The sequence below is a fragment of the Lepisosteus oculatus genome, chromosome 5 (genome assembly GCF_040954835.1).
Source record: "Lepisosteus oculatus isolate fLepOcu1 chromosome 5, fLepOcu1.hap2, whole genome shotgun sequence".
Lineage (NCBI taxonomy): Eukaryota > Metazoa > Chordata > Actinopteri > Semionotiformes > Lepisosteidae > Lepisosteus > Lepisosteus oculatus.
The window spans coordinates 49,812,591-49,825,193 of NC_090700.1; the positions used below are offsets into that span (position 1 = coordinate 49,812,591).

Here is a 12,603-nt window from a genome sequence, read left to right on the forward strand (position 1 = left end):
AAACTTGCACATTTATGGCTTTACTAACAGATTTCAGGTGTCGTGTTCAATAAACTCCACATCCTATCGCCTCTTCCGTTATAATAAGAATACGAGTCAATATTATTAGACATTATTTTAGGTGTTTAGAAGACACCTAACTCTTTTACCATAGGCACCCACCTCTTTTACCATTGGCAGGAGGAGTCTTCGTCGTTTAAAAAAAAAACTCCCCTCTCTTTTTCTTCCTTGCCCCCCTCTTCCTAATCTTTGACAGCGAGCTAAACGCGTTCCCTTTTTGAAAAAAGATTCTTTCTGCTCTTAACACACACACGCGGAGCAACTCTCTCCACCGGGGCCCGTGAGCTGTCAGGGCAGACAAGGATCTTTAACAGCGGGGAAATTATACAGCAGCCAATATTCAGCCAGTGATATGTTATAAACGCATAAGTAAAGTTTCCGAGAAGAAAATAAGGCAGAAGAAAGAGCCGACTAAAAAAATCGAAGATATTTCGTTTTATTCGTTTTTTTTCCCCACGAAGACCAAAAATCACCGTACAATTTTTACTTTTTTTGCCAGGTGTATGGAACTTAAGATTGCTGGGATTCTCCACTGAATAGCTGAAGGTAAATGTATTCTTTCACAACAGAGAGAACTTCACCTGTTTATTTCAGAGCAAGTAGTGGAGTAATGCATACTGGTAACTTTGATGGACCAGAGAGGGAGAAAACGGTACTTCTTATTCTGACTGATAAAGCTTTTGCTATAGGCTATTTTAACGCATGCGAAAAATAGAGGCACTGTAGATCGTTTTTCACCTTTTCTCGTCCATCGCAAAGCAGAAAAAGGTAGATTATGCAGGAATATAGTCTAACGCGTGGTAGAATGGAAATCTGACTGATATTAATATTAATGAACCCAGCTAAACAGGTAACAGGTGTTTCTGTAAGAGCCTATATGGGCGATTGTTGGTGTTGTATACACCAAAAGGACATTTCATGCTTAATTCCTGAGGTTTGTGTTAGTTACGATTCAAAGTGATGCTCTTGTGGTTTCAAAAGGTACCTTCCCTGTTTTGTCTGAAGTCGCTGGACAGATATTGTGTTGTGTTTTATTGTACTAAAACCCATCATACAGAATTTGTGCTAATTCTAATACTTCATTAAATTTTTAACACAATCAGCATCTTGGATGTCTTCATGGCATCATTCTATACAAAGTCCCGAAAGGAGCAAAAGCCCACTTTTGGCCCATAATAAGTACAGTATTTTAAAACGCCTTAACAAAATAAAGACACAAACTAATAAATCCACTATAAATGTAGTGCAGGCTCAGTCATAAAATATGCTGTGCTGAACTATCAATACAATTTTATTTTTTCGGTTATTATTAAAATTGCATTTACCCCTGAGCCAATCAGATGTTAGCAGTGTGTATATCCTGGTTTTCTTAGCACTCAGTCTTTTGACTGTAGTTAATCAGTTTTGTGTTACACTACAATCAAGCACATCATTGCCTGATTATTAATAGTATATTATATTAATAGTATGATCACACTTTTGGCGATTGGTTGATTTTTAATACTTTTCTTAATTTTCAGATTTTTTTTAATATTAAGCTCTCATTTTGTTTCATGTTAAAAACCAAATATCAAGTGCCAAAAGTATAAAGACATGCCTAAATAATATGCAATTTATCATGCCTGAATACCGTACTCCATCACTATAAGGTTGACTATATTTATTTAAACAATTTATTGCATTGTATAATAGATCCTAATTTTAGTCTAGTACCCATCAAGTACACTTGGTGTCTTTATCCTGTTGAGATCCTACACAAAATAACTATGGATAGTGTCATAGACATAACATTTTTAATATCCTGGTTAGTTGTTGAGTCATAGATGTCTGTATACAGTATCTATACAGTATGTACATCTATGAATGTACATAGATTGAATGTATAGTGCTTAGATAACGTGTGCACAAGTCTGTATTTGTACTGTATATTATGTACTGCATGTGTCTGGTATATTTAGATATGTATTTCTAAGAAACTTACAATAAGACTTGCATGTGCCTTTTGATTACTGACGTGGATTCAGGATTTTAAAGGGTGACATTGTTTGGCCATTAAAATGCTTGGCTTATACTGTTGATTCTTAAGCATGCTGCCAGACGTGGACCAATTTCAATGTTTTTCTTTGGCACCAATTTCTCTCCACAGAACAGCAAGGCAGTATTGTTATTTCCCACAAAAAAATGAATGGACATACTCCAGTACCTGGACAGGCTTATAAAGGCATTCAGTCTTGCAATACTGGCTTAAATACGTTCTTATAGATTAAAATAACACAATTTTGTCACAACTAAAGCAAACATACTGTAATACCGTATTATGTTCCATCTTGCTGGTGCACGTGTTCTACCACAATTAAAGACATTGGATTTAGAAGATTAATGGGTAGCAGCAAACCTAACACTTTGCTTAGTATTGATTGAAGTGACAAGCAGTGATCTTAAGGAGGTTTGAAATAATACTAGGTTGCCATTACAGAATTATTACTTTAACAGTTTTTGGTAATCTGGCTACAGAACACCCAGTGTCAAACTGGAAGCCACAAGTCACCTGTGCTCTCCATCCTATTCTTCTTATTTGGTTTTAAAACTGGTTTTGATCTCTGTCTGTTAAAAAGAACTCCCTTTCCTTAGTTTTACCTTAATCTTTGTATTCTCAGACTGTAGAAGAATATAATTGTGTTTTATTGTAATAGCATTGAAAACTGTGTCTTCTGCCAATGTGTACAAGTGTTTGCTGATTAATAATGTATACGCGATTAAGACCGGTCACTACAAAATTAATTCAATGGACCCTCTTCAAAATCACCAGTAAAACGTAAACCAGAGGGCATAAAAAGACACTTAAGGGAGGCATATTTAAAACTTAGAATGGAAGACAGTTCTTTGCACAACATTGTGGGAGTATACTGTTGAACAAGCTAGCCAACCTCGTTGTTGAAGCCAAGACCCTGACTTCTTTCAAGAAATGGCAGGAAGAGATCTTTGGAATTTTTACACCACTAAACACCAAAGAAGCTAGATGGCGACTGGCCTTCTCTCATTTCTAACTTTTCTTATCCCTTTTTCAATTAAATGTTTTGTCTGCATGTGCAATTACTGTATGTTCACGTGAGTTGCATCGTGTATTCTTAGCAAAGGGTTACTGCTCATGAGGAGTACATCAGGAAATATAGCACTCATACCACAGTGGTTAATAATCTTGAAAACTCCTCTGCAGTGCAACTGGGGATCTTATTATGTACAGTACATACAGTATTTGAGGAGAGGTGGCTAAATTGTGCCTTAAATTGATTGCTCATGCTGTGAACATTCTTCTTTGGCACTTGCTTTCTATAATGACTACATTTGTAAAAATGTATGAAGTGTGTGTTTTGTGTTTACTAGACATGAATGTAACATTTAAATGATGCATCCTAATTATTTATCCTAGTGATGGCATTAATTGTGTCTATGTTTCTCACCCAAGTTTCAGTGCGCAGTATTATTGTGATATATATTTTTTGGGGGGCAGTAATATGGATATATACATACAGTATAGAATGTTCAAATGGTATAACCCTGAAGGCAGAGAGAGCATTCTGTTGGCACAGACATCAATTAGAATAGACTGTTACAGTATATAGGCAAGAACCCAATTACTGTACATACAGTGTTTTCTGCTGGCTTCTACCTGAATGTGGATAGTGTTCTTATGGAATCAGCCTTCAGTTGAATGGCATGGGCCTCATCTGGGTTAGAGTGTTTTATTTACATTGGCCTTAATGCAGTTAGAGGGTTTTATAATACTGACTTCAGTGGGAACAGAGTTTTTCTTATTGGCTTGGACCTCAAGTGGAATAGAACTTGCAGCTGGTGCTGAATGGGAACACTGTAGAGCACTCCGGCAAGACAACCCTACAATAATGGAATACCCGATGAACTAGTTTAAAGAAAAATGGTAGTTTTAAACACTCCATAATAAAAGTGGTTGTCTTCACACAATTTGCTATTGCCATTTTACATAAATAGAAGTTGCTATTCAAGGTAAAAAGACAAATTGTATTGGGTATAATTTCATTGTAAAAAGCTGCATTTTCTGGTTTTCTATTTTTCTCTGGTGTCCCTATAGAATGCCTCCATGCACAAATTTTACATTCACATGGCAATTGGAGGCACTGCAAATAACCTCTATGAGAGATGTCCTTACTGATGCTGTATAGCAATGTATAAATTCTTAAACTAATTCCTTGAATAATACATTAGTGCCCACAACACCCTGGCAAAGTTGCACCTCTGACTGATTAAAATCATCACATGACTGTGTACTGTATGTGTATACAGTATACAGTGTGTATATTATGACTCATATACTGGTGAATCACTGTAAACTGTTAACTATCATCAATGCCAAGCGTACTAGAATTCTATCCCGAGCTGCCATTTTCAGCTCCTGCCACAAAATTACATTCAGACAGTGTCTACGCACTATTTTATTTTTTTATTTAACATTTAAATAAGCAATAATTTATCTTAAAATATATATATATATAAAATCTAAAAATCAAACTAATTTAAACTAATCTATTTTAGATGTGGTTTTAATCAACAGCCCACAGTATAGGATTCACACCTGTTTGGTTTCTTTTGCCTTTTGAATTAAATGGTGTTTGTATTCCTCTGTGATGCCCACCTTTCTTGACACTTGGTAAATATTGGAAGAGTTTTTTTTCATGATCATTATAATTTAAGAGTCTTTTACATAATTCATGGTGTAAAGTATCTGAAAACCATGTCATGTAACCACAGGCTTGACAGGGGTATTTGAGTATCTGGGCGCTTTCATAATACATTTTGATTATACGTGGTCTCTCAATATGTACTGTAGCAGTATGATGCACCGTCACCCACATCTGCTGCTTTCTGCAGCTGCTCAGAACACACTGCAGAAAGCATCTCTTTTATGAGGATCACTATATTTCACTGTTTATTTTTTACTTAGAGTTGTCATGAAAAAGGTCTGTTTGGGACACATAACCATCAATTTCCACACAGAGATAATAATCTTCTTGAGAATCTCATAATTATTTAAGTTGATAGTTGACAAAGTCTGAAATGATAAACAGAATCCTCCTGACTCAAAATATGCTGTATTAATTAGTGTTGCCTTGTATTGGTTTTGATACTGTTTGGAGTTTGCATGTTCTCCTTATGTTTATTTGAGTTGCCACTGGGTGCTCTTTCTGAAGAGATGCTAGTAAGGCATGAATTTCTGGGATCTTTGACCCTTGTAGGACTTAATGACTTTCTGATTATGGATAAGTGTAGTTTATTTTCCAAAATTACAAAAAGCACACTCCAGGTTTTGGTTTTTCAAAGAAAAAAGGTAAATAGCATAAGTTTCTATATTTAGAAAAATGTATTAACAAGCAATCTAGATTGTCAAATTAGAAACTTTTATTTTGCATGCCAGCTAGAACTTCTTAGTGCCTGGTTTTGAAATCGCTCTTTGTATTAAGTGTATGGTTCCAGTTTTAAATGATATGTCCTTTCTTATAAATTAATGTCAATGTGTATAGCCTTTTTGACACAGAACTAGTATATGTTTTTTTAACCTTTCTTATTCTTACAGGTTACTGCAAACGTCATTTTGTATAGTTCATCACTCTCAACAGGTAGTCAGTCTCTTGAGGGCTGTGTTTCACATTTTTAATGTTATGAAACATGGGGAACACTGAAGTGGATGGTTGCTTTTCCTTTTGGGTTTAACAAATGTAAGTTGTGACTCCTGTAATGATGTTTGTGTTTGTAAAAGTATCACGGCCAAGTATTTGGAGTTTTTTTTTCCCTTTAAGCGGGCGTAACCATCCGGTGGCACAATAACTCGCTGTTCAAGAAGCATGGGGTGTTTACTTTCATGGCTTATTTGCAGACTTCTCATTAACAAAAAAACATTGGTTAGCCTCATTGCAGGGCAGATGGCACCAGTCTTGCAACTTTAAGCATTAAAATATCATGTGAAGAAGAAATGATTTAAGGAAAAAGCAACACTTCTAAATTAAAATTAGCCCCCTACTGTAATTAAATATGATTCAATGTGATGCACAGAAATGATTTCTCTGTTGATGCAGAGTGTTCAGTTAGAAAGGAGAACAAGGAACATGTCAGGGGCCAGAGTGAAAACAACAGTACACTCCCGTTCTCAGCCAGTCAAGCCCTTCCAGATCTGTCGTATTTGTGCCAGTTATGACTCCTGGAGTCCTGGGCCTGGGGCATGTTTGCTCTTCAGCCCTAACTGAGGTCTGAGCTGAGACAGATGTGCAAATATTGGAGTCTGTGAGATCTGAGGGCACTTACGTAGATGAGCAGAGGGCAGAACTGGGACAATGCATGAATTCTTCATGAACTGGTCTTGTTTGTGTGGTTCTCTTGCATGTACATGGGTTTAGGCCAGATGTGCCAAAAACAGCTGTCGCTCAACAGCATTCTGCTAAGGCAAGGAACAGCTCAGCCCTGTGTTGCTCTTTAAAGGAAAATAGACCAAAATAAAGATATTAACAATGGACAGGTCCACAAGCAAATTATAATAGGCACAATCAAACACAATGAGATACATGACTGTATTGTCAAACCCATTTGATCACACTGAATATATTTGGTGGTCACTGTAATCCTGAGAAACAGTTAGTTTGAAAGCTAAACTATTAAATGGGATACAGAAAAATAGCAAATGTCTAACGGCTACCTGTGACTTTGACTGTTGATATACAGTAGTTGTAAAAAACAACCTAACATAGTTTCTGGAAAATGCCTAAAGCATTCCACAAGGGTTCTCAGTCCAGTTATGATGAGTTTTTAGTAACTTTAGGTTAATGTTCAACACTTACACAGCTTCTAACTACTGAGATTGTTGACTTGTTTTTATCTTACAACAAAAGAAATACTGTGGGAGAAAATTTTGTGACCTACCCAGAAGGAAGAGATTCCTACCGTGAAACTATTATTTAGAACTATCTGCTTGACACACTGGTTTGTAAGAATCCTTTTTAAAATCAATTTCTAAATCTAGAATTTCTAAATCTATAATCTTTTAGTAGTTGTAAAGTATTGCAGTGGGTTTTAGTGGATTAATCATTTATAAGACTCAGCAATACAATACAGTATTTATATAGAGTATGACCTTTTTCTGATAAATTTTACTGTTCGTTTGACCACTGCTTCATTATATAGTAAAAGAGCCTAACATACTGTACTTTAAAAGGGCTTTTATATGTTTGAGTTTGATCAAGGGTAATATGGGATGTTGTTTCTGATTTGCAGTATATTTTGTTCCTAAAGAATCTTAAGTAGATAAATAGGTGTCCCACCTTTGCATTGAACACTATGGTTTCTTGTACATACTGTATGCAATTAATTACTGTATACTAAATGAGTGGTGCTGAGAAGTTCTGCTAACGTCAGATTTTGGAAGAACTGATATCAGATGTCAGTTTCCTTCTTCTCTGAAAAACTTAGGAATTAAAAAAGTTTTAAAGCTTTAATCTCTTTGAAAAAAGGTCTTTTTTACTAATTCATGTATTATTTAGCAGCAATAGAAGTTTAGTTTAGTTTTACTGCTCAATGCTTCCTTAAGGTTAAAGCTGCTACCAAACTGACTGCTGTTAAGCAGTAACACACCTTGTCTACAAAACCAGTTTAATTGTTACAAACATAAAAAGTAGGTACTATCTAATCATAAATAGAAGGACTTTCCATTTAATTTTTTTAAAAAATAACTTGTAGGTTTAGGATACAAATATCTATCTTTTCTGTGTTTGCATGCTCAGTAATATAAAAATGTTATATAAATACACATACATCTCTTAAATGATTAAAATATCTTCATAAATAAATGGAAGCAAAATGTTTGATTCATCAGTGACAGTCACAGACTACTTACAGTATCAGTATGGCAAATCAGAGGGCTCACTTTGACTTGCTATTGTCAATTTTTCAAATTTACTTTGCCTCCACCTAACTAAAAAAGTTTATTAAAGAGAACAAAGAAAGGCTGTAGGATCTAAGGGCAGATCTTACTTGACTGCAATGAACCATTCGCCTGTAGTAATGTCCTCTTTGCTAGAGGTGCTGGATTTGTATCAAGCTTATGATGGTCCACTAAGAACCACAAGATGGAGCCATATCTCCCCCTTCTTTTTGCCAACAAAAGAGGTCTTCAGGGCTGCACTGGGCAACGTGCTTGAATGTGCCAGCTCTCTCCCACTGTCCCAAGAGAGTCAAGGAAAAACTAAACTTTTTTTGTAAGTGGAGGAGGGTTGTTACTAAAAAATAACGAAGTCAGGATCCAAAGCAATGACGGAAACCTTAAAGTTTACTTAAGAAAAAAATACTGAGTGGCTCCTTGTTAATGGTACAGAACTGGCAGTTTGTATGTGAGATGTGAGTGTATGGCTTCTTCTCTCTCATACTCTCTCACCGCTTTCCCTTAATCTTTCCTCCTGTCAGACATCAGCTTCTCTGGCTCTGTGGCTGCGATACATATTTAAGAGCATAACAATTCTAATGGCCTTATAAATGTTCTGATGCTGTGGCCACATTGTTTCCTCTGCCCTTTGGATCAGGGTGCAGAAGCCTGACTCACGTACAGTATATGTCCCACAGTATGGCTCTTTAGCACAGGCAATTGTCAAACAGGTCTGACGAACTATAATTGAGCTACAAAATGTCCACACTTATGTACAAAATGTGTAAGTGAAATCTATTGTTTTTAGGTACCATGAAAGAGTACTTTATTCCAGAATGGCTGCTTTAAGTGTTTGCATACCTGTGTACTTAGCTAGGAAACAATACTTTAATCTTGGCATCTGGTGTTAGTTTTTTCCTCTGTACAGTATGTCACTGCAATTACATGACTTCAAGATTCACATCTTTAGTATAACAGACACTAACCTTGGGTATCATCCTTAGTTTGTCTCTTTATGTTCTAAAGCACAGGTCATCCCGAGCTATGTTATCTCCCAGTTTTGTTACCCATTCTTCCTAATTATTGAAACTGCGCCTGTCTTCACTGCTTGTTGCTTTGCATGTCTTTTTCTCTCTTGCCCTTTTTTGTGTCAGGTCATACTATACTAGATGCCTTTCACCCTTAATAATAAAGCTTTCAATTACAGTAGGTAATAGTGATGGCTTCAAGCTTTTCTGCTTCTGTTGTCAAAACCTTGCTCTCAAAGGTTTTCTTATATCAATGGGGTAGATGCTTTTCCCACTGTAGGCTGCGTCTACAAGGTGTATTGTATCCCAAGGCCATGAGCCATTAACCTTGCTGAAGAATGGCAATTTTATCACTGCTGTACATCTGCAGTTTGAATGAAGTTCTTTCAGGCCATCTTGGGTTAATTGCTTCAGTGGTCAGTTCCAGAATGTTGTAGGCACTGTGAATAGAAACAAGAAGTAATGGTCTTCTTGAACTGTAAGACCGGGAATGTTAATTATAGATTTCTTCCTTCAGGATTTAAAACGTCAGGAAAAGTCAATGGAAAAATTACAGCTCAATATTTGTATTTCATTTTTTGTGCTTTAACTCACATGTACTGTATATTAGTTACCCGATATCCAAATCCTGCTGTGTGATTGGACAAGTTTATTAAATCTGAGACTTCAAATGATGGCAGAGTCACAGCATGAATATCAGTGTTTTCTATTCTAATTCCTAGGTAGTGATTGTCCAAATTGTATAATCTTTTATTTCAATAAAGCAGTCCAATAAAGTCCTGAAGATCACACATAGGTAGGGGAATGTAAATGTTCTCTGACGAAACAACTATTGCAATATTTGTAACATGAATGTCCATATTCTTTAAGACCACGTCTTATCCTGTGCTGTCATGTATAGATTATCTAGAAATTTGTAGAAAATTTAGCAAAAATACTGAATCAACTGCAAATTCTAAATTGTGAATGTGCTGTATTTTAGATTTATAGATATAAACCTACTTATAACTTTTGTCCTTACCTTCCCTATGGTCATTCCCTGATTTTTCCTAGTGAGTTTTGGCATCTAATTGATTACTATGTAGGTGTATTGGAGTAATCGAGCAGTGGATTTCCTGGGCTGTCAGAATAATTACTCATATAAACTGACAGAGGTATACAACAGGACTGTTGTTTGATTTGTTATTTAGAGAATGAATCACTGTTTGATTCACACTTTGACATCAGAAATGACTAATCCTGACTTGTTTTAACCCTCTCACTGCACCATTGCCAATGAGCTATCCTGACTTATCCATAAATCTGCTGAACCATATGATGGTATTATTTAAAAGAAATTCTGCACTGAACATTTAGAATTTGAGAAATAAAATTCACAGAGGAGATTAGAATTTTGTATTACAGAAGGCATTTACTGTTAACTACTCAAATTTGGTAGACAATATGTTTTATAACTTTAAAATCAAAGAGAAATGTGCAGAAAAACCCTTTTTGTCAAAATTGTCCAGTTTGTTGCAGTAAGTTGTTTACATTAATTTTACATTGGATCACATTTATATATAAAAATTAATCTGTTTGGACAAGTCAAAGATACATCACAGTAAATTGGCTAAACAAGTTTTCACGCCATTCCTAAAATCACTTACAGTTCTTTGAAGTGGCCAAAGAGCAGAGAGAGTGGCATTAAGGAAACTTTATTGCACTTTGTACAGACAAGCTTGAAGCAGTTAGGATGGACTTGTTCAGAGCCAGTGTGATGTCACTCAAAGTATCTGAAGCCTGTGATGCAGGTTGAGATTACTTGCAATCTGTACAGCTCCATTTTGGCAAATAAGGGAATTAAGACATAAAGTGTCATTTAACACAAGTCAAGTCTTAATTTTCTGTACTGGAATATCTCATATCACATGTACTGTATCATGTGAGAAAACTGAAGTGTATACACCGTATGGAAGGTTTTTATAAGCTCACAAGTGTACAATTTATAGAGACAGAGGGATGAGTAAAAATGTATCACAATCAGTTCATTTTTTAAGAATATGGAGTCTCTAAATGAGATCCAGTATCTTGAGCTCTCATTCACCAATTCTTACATAATGTGTAGCTAGGATTTTGGTTCAACTAGGACTTCTAGGTGCAGAAATTACAGGGGTGCAATTGCTGACCTGATTTCATTATTGATGCATTTGTGTTTTATTATTGAAAAATCCAAAGATGGTCATTTTAACATACTGGACAAACTCATAACTAGAAACCAGCCCCATAAACTGCTCCTTGCCTTGCATAATGTAAACAGCAATTAAAGTATTTTTCCTTGTATTGTAAGAATGGAAAAACTCCAGGAGGGACTGTGGGGGTTCCCTTGACAGGAAAATAAGCTTTATACAGTAACATTGAACATTAAATTGGCTGGGATTTTGGTTCAACTAGGACTTCTAGGTGCAGAAATTACAGGGGTGCAATTGCTGACCTGATTTCATTATTGATGCATTTGTGTTTTATTATTGAAAAATCCAAAGATGGTCATTTTAACATACTGGACAAACTCATAACTAGAAACCAGCCCCATAAACTGCTGCTTGCCTTGCATAATGTAAACAGCAATTAAAGTATTTTTCCTTGTATTGTAAGAATGGAAAAACTCCAGGAGGGACTGTGGGGGTTCCCTTGACAGGAAAATAAGCTTTATACAGTAACATTGAACATTAAATTGGCTGGGAAAAGTAAGCAATTGGAGATTTCATCTACATTGATTTAGGCTCTGATAAAATGGAGGTCTTTGTGTATTCAGTTACTTAAATATGATCAGATGGGAGCTTCTAAGCCAATGAATAACAACGTTTCATTGTTATATTCTGATCAGTACATGTGTGTACAGATAACACAGCAACGCACAGCAGACACTGTAAGATTTGTGCCATAGCAATGCATTGGAATTATTCTCAAATTCATGCAAGAGAAAGCTGTACCATCAAAAGATTACAGTTTTGTGAGGACTGCATGATCAGATAACTTTAAAAAAGGCAAATTGACTATATTTTACATAAAAAGTACAAAGAAAGAAGAATACTTTTGCAATAATTACAGAGCAATACATTATGTAAAAAGATTGTGGCAGTGCAATTGTTGATTAACATATGATTTATTAATATAAGCAGTTAATAACAGTTTAATAAAAGTAGTTAATAATAGTTTAAAATACCTGTTCTGTACAGTAACTGCAAACAACATGAAATGCCTTAAAGGTCCCTGAGAGATATCTATAAATGATGTCAGCTCAGTCTCACCAAAATACTGTTTGGCACTCCTTTTTCCCCATCAAACCTGTCTATCTTATGTGTCTATTCTGTACCGGTTTCTAAGCACAAGCTTTATATTGTGCCATAAATCATGCCTTATCAGTCAAGGGAAGTAATATGTCTACCTCCCATGCTTATGCTTTCGAAGCATTTTCATTTTGTTAGCACCGGAGCTGAGAACCATGGTCATAATATGAGGTAGTTTTCTTAAACTTTTTTTTTAATCTGTTTTTAGTACTTTACATACTGTAGACTGAAAGTGAAAACATTGCTCAAA

The 12,603-nt window shown here is 35.6% G+C and overlaps 1 protein-coding gene across 5 annotated transcripts in view; it reads left to right on the forward strand.

The window, feature by feature from the left end:
• Positions 1–258: 258 nt before the first annotated feature.
• The window catches only part of LOC102696245 (aggrecan core protein), a 33,323-nt gene continuing 20,978 nt past the window's right edge, over positions 259–12,603 (forward strand). For 2 of the 5 annotated variants that reach the window (XM_006628845.3, XM_015343336.2), the window contains exon 1: positions 259–606. The gene's annotated coding sequence lies outside the window, so the exon portion shown is untranslated. Of the gene's footprint in view, positions 607–6,969; positions 7,070–12,603 lie in introns of those variants that run through there. The other 3 variants (XM_015343337.2, XM_015343334.2, XM_015343335.2) reach the window with 3 other exon arrangements.